The sequence below is a fragment of the Bos javanicus genome, chromosome X, assembly GCF_032452875.1.
Source record: "Bos javanicus breed banteng chromosome X, ARS-OSU_banteng_1.0, whole genome shotgun sequence".
Lineage (NCBI taxonomy): Eukaryota > Metazoa > Chordata > Mammalia > Artiodactyla > Bovidae > Bos > Bos javanicus.
Genome location: NC_083897.1, coordinates 99,020,939 through 99,029,646, shown reverse-complemented (window position 1 = coordinate 99,029,646; position 8,708 = coordinate 99,020,939).

Sequence of the window (8,708 nt, the reverse complement as noted above, 5' to 3'; positions counted from 1 at the left end):
AGAGTCAGACACGACTGAGTGACTGAACTGAACTGAACTGAATCATAAATGTGTGCTGAATTTTTTCAAAGGGTCTTTCTGCATCTATTGAGATGACTATATGTTTTTTTTTTATCTTTCAATTTGTCAATATTCAAACAATCACATTGATTGCTTTGTAGATATTGATGGATCCTTGCATACTTGGAATAAACCCAACTTGATCATGGTGTATGAGCTTTTTGATATGTTGCTGAATTCTGTTTGCTAAAATTTTGTTGAAGAGTTTTGCATCTATGTTCGTCAGTGATATTGGTCTGTAGTTTTCTTTTTTAGTGTTGTCTTTGTTTGGTTTTGGTATCAGGGTGATGGTGGCCTCATAGAATGAATTTGGAAGTGTTCCTTCCTCTGTAATTTTTTGAAAGAGTTTTAGGAGGATAGGCATAAGCTCTTCTCTAAATGTTTGATAGAATTCTCCTGTGAAGCCTGGTCCTTGGCTGCTGCTTTTGGGGAGATTTTTGATCACAGCTTCAATTTCAGTGCTGGTAATTGGGTTGTTCAAAATTTCTACTTCTTCCTGATTCAGTCTTGGAAGATTGAACTTTTCTAAGAACTGTCCATTTCTTCCAGTTTATCCATTTTATTGCCATATAGTTGTTCATAACGGTCTCTTATAATCCTTTGTATTTCTGCATTGTTTGTTGTAACCTCTCCTTTTTCATTTCTAATTTTGTTGATTTGATTCTTTTCTCTTTTTTTCTTGATGAGTCTGGCTATGGATTTGTCAATTTTGTTTATCTTCTCAAAGAACAAGCTTTTAGTTTTATTAATCTTTACTGTTGTTTCTTTCACTTCTTATTCATTTATTTCTGCTTGGATTTTTATGATTTCTTTCCTTCTACTGATTTTGTGTGTGTGTTTTGTTGTTGTTCTTCTTCTTTTTCCAGTTGTTTTAGCTGTAAAGTTGGGTTGTCTATTCAATATTTTTCTTGTTTCTTGAGATAGGAATGTATTGCTATAAACTTCCCTCTTACAACTGCTTTTGATGCATAGCATAGGTTTTGAGTTGTGTGTTCATTATCATGTGTTTCTAGAAATAATTTGATTTCTTTTTTGCTTTCTTCAGTAACCGGTTGGTTATTTAGACACATGTTGTTTACTCTACATGTTTGTGTTTCTTAGTTTTGTTTTGTTTTTTTTTTTTCTTGTAATTGATACCTAGTTGTTTTGTTTTTGGAGAAGATGCTTGATATTATTTCAATTTTCTTAAATTTACTGAGGTTTGATTTGTGACCCAAGATGTTGTCTATCCTGGAGAATGTTCCATGTGCACTTGAGAAGAAAATGTATTCTTCTGCATTTGGATTGAATGTCTTGAAGATATCTATGAGATCTATCTCATCCAATGTATCATTTAAGACTTGTGCTTCCTTATTAATTTTCTGTTTTGATAATCTGTCCATTGGTGTGAGTGGAGTGTTAAAGTCTCCTCCTATTATTGTGTTACTGTCAATTTCTCCTTTTATGTCTGTTAGTGTTTTTCTTATGTATTGAGGTGCTCCTATGTTGGGTGCATAGATATTTACAATTGTTATGTCTTCCTCTTGGACTGATCCCTTAACCATTGTGTAGTAGCCTTCCTTATCTCTTGTAATCTTTATTTTAAGGTGTATTTTGTCTGATATGAGGATTGCTACTCCAGCTTTCTTTTGCCTCCCATTTGCATGGAATATGTTTTTCCATCCACTCACTTTCAGTCTATATGTGTCTTGAGGTCTGAAGTGGGTTTCTTGTAGACAGCATAAATATGGATCTTGTTATTGTATCCACTCAGCCAGTCTGTGTCTTTTGGTTGGAACATTTAATCCATTTACTTTTAAAGTAATTATTGATATATATATGTTCCTATTGCCATTTTCTTAATTATCTGGGGTTGATTTTGTAGATCTTTTTTCTCCTATTGTATTTCTTGACTATATAAGTCCCTTTAACATTTGTTGTAAAGCTGGTTTGGTGGTACTGAATTCTCTTAACTTTTGCTTGTCTGAAAAGCTTTTGATTTCTCCATCAATTTTGAATGAGATCCTTTCTGGGTACAGTAATCTTGGTTGTAGATTTTTCCTTCAGTCCTTTAAATATATCCTGCCATTCCCTTCTGGCCTGCAGAGTTTCTGCTGAAAGATCAGCTGTTAAGCATATGGAGTTTCCCTTGTATGTTACTTGTTGCTTCTCCCTTGCTGCTTTTAATATTCTTTCTTTGTGTTTAGTCTTTGTTCTTTGATTAGTATGTGTCTTGGCGTGTTTCTCCTTGAGTTTATCCTGTATGGGACTCTTTGTGCCTCTTGGACTTGATTGGCTATTCCCTTTTCCATCTTGGGGAAATTTTCAACTATAATCTCTTCAGAAATTTTCTCATACCCTTTCTTTTTCTCTTTTCTTTCTGGGACCCCTATAATTCAAATGTTGGTTTATTTGATATGGTCCCATAAGTATCTGAGACTGTCCTCAGCTCTTTTCATTCTTTTTACTTTATTCTGCTCTTCAGAAGTTATTTCCACCATTTTATCTTCCAGCTCACTGATTCGTTCTTCTGAAGCATGTATTCTGTTATTGATTCCTTCTAGAGTATTTTTAATTTCAGTAATTGTGTTGTTTCCTTCTGTATGCTTATTCTTTAATTCCTCTAGGTCTTTGTTAATTGATTCTTGCATTTTCTCCATTTTGTTTTCAAGGTTTTTTATCATCTTTACTATCATTATTCTGAATTCTTTTTCATGTAGCTAGTCTATTTCCTCTTCATTTATTTGGACTTTTGTATTTCTAATTTATTCCTTCATTTGCATAGTATTTCTCTGCCTTTTCTTTATTTGTTTTAACTTATTATGTTTGAGGTCTCCTTTTCCCAGGCTTCAAGGTTAAATTCTTTTCTTCCTTTTGATTTGTTCCCTCCTAATATTGGCCCAATTGTTTGTGTAAGCTTCATATAGGGTGAGATTTGTGCTGAGCTCCTGTTTGTTTTTCCTCAGATGGGCAAAGCTGAGGTAATCCTGACAGCAGATGCTGTCAGCAGAGCAAGGCTGAGGGAATCCTGACAGCAGGCAGGTAATCCTGTTTGCTGATGATTGGGTTTGTACTTTTTGTTTGTTTGTTTGTTTGTCGTTTAGATGAGGCTTCTTGCACATTTTGCTACTGGTGGTTGGATGATGCCAGGTGTTGTATTCGAGCAGTTTCCTTTGTGGGAGTTCTATCTGATACTCCCTAGGGTTAGTTCTCTGGTAGTCTAGGGTCTTGGAATCAGTGCTCCCACTCCAAATGTTCAGAGCTTGATATCACTTCTTCCCTTCCAAGGGGCATGTTGGGCAAAGCCATGCTTGGCTAATATGGTTGGGGTTCAGAAGCCCTCAGGACCTTATATGTTCCTCCAGACTCCTCTCTACTTCTTAGAAATGGAGGCCCCTCCACCTGTTTGCCTCACCCTCAAGGCAGGTCCAGCTTAAAGCAAAGATATTTCCTTTCTCTTCCACAGTTAAAATTTTCCAGAAAAACCAGCCACCAGAGGCTAGTGTGTCTTGATAAACCAGCACTGAAGTTGTTCAAGCCAAGGACAGCTGAGCCATCCCAGAGGGTTTGGGTGACCAGCACCTCCAAGGGCACCAAGGCGCACGGTCTGTTTCTTTCTTTTTCTCTTTTTTGGTATTCCCATTAGACAAATGATACTTTTTTTTTTTTTTTTTAGTTTTTCCATAGTCCTTAAATGTTCTGTTCTCTTTTCTTTTCATTCTTTCTTCTCTCTTTCAGTTTCTGAGGATTCTATTGAATCATCTATCTTAGAGATACTTTCTTCAGTTGTATCCAATCTACTAATGAGCCCATCAAAGCCATTCTTCATTTTTATAGCAGTGTTTGTTTATTTTTAATCTCTAGCTTTTGTTTTCTGGTTCTGTCTTAAGATTTTTATCTCTCTGCTTACATTTCCTATCCTTTTACAAAATATTTATTTGTCTTTGCTGGGTCTTAGCTGCAGCTTGCAGGATATTTGATCTTTGTTGCATCATGTGAATTGTTTATTTGCAGCATGTGGGATCTTTAGTTGCACGTGAGATCTAGTTCCCTGACCAGAGATGGAATCTGGGTCCCCTGCATTGGGAACATGGGGTCATAGCCACTAGACAACCAGGGAAGTTCCTATGTATTCTTACATGCAGTAGACTTTACCACTAGAACACTAAGTATATTTATCACTGTTGTTCTATATTCCCAGACTGATAATCCCAACATTCTTGGTATGTCCTGATGCTTGCTCTCTTCAAATTGTGTGTGTGTGTGTGTGCGTGTGTGTTCTGAGGTGAGGGTCTTTGCCTTGACACATATTATAATTTTTTTCCTTTATAGCCAGAAATGTTGTACTGGGTAAAAAGAACTGTAAAAAGGTAAATAGGCCTTTACTAAAGTGTGTGAGATGTGGGGGCAGGGAAAATGTGTTGTAGTCCTAAAATCAGGTGTCAGTTTTTTAGTGACCCTGTTTTTAGACTGTTAAATTCACAAATGTTTCTCAGGTTTTTTATTTCCCCTTAGTTGGGTCAGAATGGTTTAGAACGGGCTAGAATTGGGTATTTTCCTTCTTTCATGTGGAAAGCTAGATTCAGCTATAGTTGGGTACTGCCCTTGTGCCAGGAAGTTAGGTTTTGATAATACTCCAGCAGGTTAGGTTCTCATTAACTAATTTCCTCTGGTGGTGGGCTTTTCTTAGAAGAACACATTGTTTTGGCATATTTCAAAATTGTTCCTTTTTCCTGTTTCATACCATAAGCAAGATTGTTGTTTTTCTCCAATATTTACTGTTAGAACCTTGTTGAGTTCCTGGAGTTAAATCTCACAGTATTGTAAAGGACCCCCTAAGATTTTGTCCCAATTGAGTTTTCAACTCTGAGTTGTCCACACTGAGCTTCCAGCAATTCATCAGTTACAGTTTGGGTAACTGATTCCCAAGTATATTCTGATCATGAGTCTCTGCTCAGGCAAACCATGACTCCAGTATTGAGTACAGCAGTTTGCCCTTTGCTCTACCCAGCAGAAGAGATGTTGATTTTTCTGTCACTTCAACTTTTCACTTGTTGTTAGGATAGAATGGTAACCTCTAAGCCACTTATCTAACTGGAACCAGAAGTTTGATATGTATCCCCACTCAGATTTCTTGAGGTATACTTGTCAAATAAAACTTGTATAGACCAATATGGTGACATAGTCTCCCTCACAAGAAGACCTAGCAGCAACTATCTAAAGAAAAGACACCAGAGTGGAAATCCTGAAACCCAAGAGTGAGGCTGAAGCAACCCCTGGAACACAGGGAGACTGAAAAGGACTGGTTCAAAATTGTAAGAAGGGTGGCTATACTCTGACCACATTGCCATCCCACCCCCAGGCCAGCATAAAGTCATACCAAGAGGGCCTTCCTGAGCTTATAGTTTCCCTAGTGGGGAAAAAATGAGCCCAGAGTGAACATAGAGCTTCCCTAGTAGTGTGAGTCACTTCCTAGGAGGCCCACTCATGTCTAACCTCACAGACGTGGCAGTAAAATTGGCAGAGCTTGACCACTATAAATCAGATTGTGACAGAGAAGTAGCTGGGGCTTTTAGCAACCTTGTATGTTGTCAGCCATGTCCCTTGGATGCTGCTGGTATGTCTGTTACCAGGGATGCTTATGGGTCCTTGGCTGTGCCCTGGGTGGGTCTCTAGGTTGTCAGGACTTCCTTAGGACTATAGTAGAGTAGGGCTAGATGTGGGTCACAGGACTATTTCAGGAAATACACTCAGTCCAAGATCAGAGGGAAGTGTTGCCAGGGGCAGAGAATGGCATATCTTCTCATTGATGCCATGGCAGAAGGGGCTGATGGCAGGCCCATGGATAATGAGACTGGAGTCAAATCTACATAAGGAGAGAAAATTTCACATTTATAACAAGCCATTGTTTTTCCACCTCTGCACTTGTTGAAGCAGCCAAGTTACCTAGTTCAGTTCAGTTCAGTTCAGTCGCTCAGTCGCTCAGTCTTTGTGACCCCATGAATCACAGCACACCAGGCCTCCCTGTCCATCACCAACTCCCAGAGTTTACTCAAACTCATGTCCATTGAGTCTGGTGATGCCATCCAGCCATCTCAACTTCTGTTGTCCCCTTCTCCTCCTGCCCTCAATCCCTCCCAGCATCAGAGTCTTTTCCAATGAGTCAACACTTCGCATGAGGTGGCCAAGTACTGGAGTTTCAGCTTCAACATCAGTCCTTCCAATGGACACCCAGGACTGATCTCCTTTAGGATGGACTGGTTGGATCTCCTTGCAGTCCAAGGGACTCTCAAGAGTCTTCTCCAACACCACAGTTCAAAAGCATCAATTCTTCAGTGCTCAGCTTTCTTCACAGTCCAACTCTCACATCCATACATGACCACTGGAAAATCTATAGCCTTGACTAGATGGACCTTTGTTGGCAAAGTAATGTCTCTGCTTTTGAATATGCTATCTAGGTTGGTCATAACTTTCCTTCCAAGGAGTAAGCATCTTTTAATTTCATGGCTGCTGTCACCATCTGCAGTGATTTTGGAGCTCCCCAAAATAAAGTCTGACACTGTTTCCACTGTTTCCCCATCTCATTCCCATGAAGTGATGGGACCAGATGCCATGATCTTAGTTTTTTGAATGTTGAGCTTTAAGCCAACTTTTTCACTCACCTCTTTCACTTTCATCAAGAAGCTTTTTAGTTCCTCTTCACTTTCTGCCATAAGAGTGGTGTCATCTGCATATCTGAGGTTAGTGACATTTCTGCTGGCCATCTTGATTCTAGCTTGTGCTTCATCCAGCCTGGCATTTCTCATGATGTTATCTGCATATAAGTTAAATAATCAGGCTGATGATATACAGCCTTTACGTACTCCTTTACCAATTTTGAACCAGTATGTTGTTCCGTGCCTGGTTCTAACTCTTCCTTCTTGACCTGCATACAGATTTCGAAGGAGACAGCTAAGGTGTGGTATTCCAATTTTGTTAAGAATTTTCCAGTTTGTTATGATACACACATTCAAAGGCTTTGGTGTAGTCAATAAAGCAGAAGCATATGTTTTTCTGAAACTCTCTTGCTTTTTCAATGATCCAACGAATGTTGGCAGTTGATCTCTGGTTCCTCTGCCTTTTCTAAATCCAGCTTGAACATCTGGAAATTCAAGGTTCATGTACTGTTGAAGCCTGACTTGGAGAATGTTGAAGATTACTTTGAAAGCATGCAAGATGAGTGTGATTGTGCAGTAGTTTGAACATTTTGGGGCATTGCCTTTCTTTGGGATTAGAATGAAAACTGACCTTTTCCAGTCCTGTGGCACTGTTGAGTTTTTCAAATTTGCTGGCATATTGAGTGTAGTACTTTAACAGCAGCATCTTTTAGGACTTGTAGTAGCTCAACTGGAATTCCATCACCTCCACTCGCTTTGTTCATAGTGGTGCTTCCTAAGGCCCACTTGACTTGACATTCCAGGATGTCTGGCTCTAGGTGAGTGGTCACACTATCGTGGTTATCTGGGTCAGAGAGATCTTTTTTGTATAGTTCTTCTGTGTATTCTCGCCACCTCTTCTTAATATCTTCTGCTTCTGTTAGGTCCATACCATTTCTGTCCTTTATTATGCACATCTTTGCATGAAATGTTCCCTTAGTATCTCTAATTTTCCTGAAGAAATCTTTAGTCTTTCCCATTCTATTGTTTTCCTGTTACTTTGCACTGATCACTGAGGAAGTCTTTCTTATCTCTCCTTGCTATTCTTTGGAACTCTGCATTCAAATGGGTATATCTTTCCTTTTCTCCTTTGTCTTTAGTGTCTCTTCTTTTCTCAGCTATTTATAGGGGCTCCTCAGACAACCGTTTTGCCTTTTTGTATTTCTTTTTCTTGGGGATGGTCTTGATCACCACCTCCTGTACTATGTCATGAGTCTCCTTCCATAGTTCTTCAGGCACTCTGTCTATCAGATGTAATCCCTTGAATCTTTTTGTCATGTCCACTGTATAATTGTAAGGGATTTGATTTAGGTCATACCTGACTGTCTAGTGGTTTTCCCTTTTTTCAATTTAAGTCTGAATTTGGCAATAAGGAGTTCATGATCTGAGCCACAGTCAGCTCCCGGTGTTGTTTTTGGTGACTGTATAGAGCTTCTCCATCTTTGGCTGCAAAGAATATAATCAATCACATTTTGGTATTGACCATCTGGTGATGCCCATGTGTAGCGTCTTATATTGTGTTGTTGGAACAGGACATTTGCTATGACCAGTGTGTTCTCTTGCCAAAACTCTGTTAATCTTTGCCTTGTTTCATTTTGTACTCTAAGGCCAAATTCACCTGTTACTCCAGGTATCTCTTGACTTCCTAACTTTGCATTCCAGTCACCTGTGATGTAATGAACATAATTTTTTGGTGTTAGTTCCAGAAGATCGTGTAGGTCTTCATAGAACCATTCAACTTCAGGTTCTTCAGCATGAGTGGTTGGGTCATAGACTTGGATTACTGTGATATTGAATGGTTCACCTTGGAAACAAACAGAGTTCATTCTGTCATTTTTGAGATTGTACCCATGTACAGCATTTTGAACTCTTTTGTTGACTGTGAGGGCTACTCCATTTCTTCTCAGGGTTTCTTGCCCACAGTAGCTATAATGGTCATCTGAATTAAATTCACCCATTCAAGCCCATTTTAGT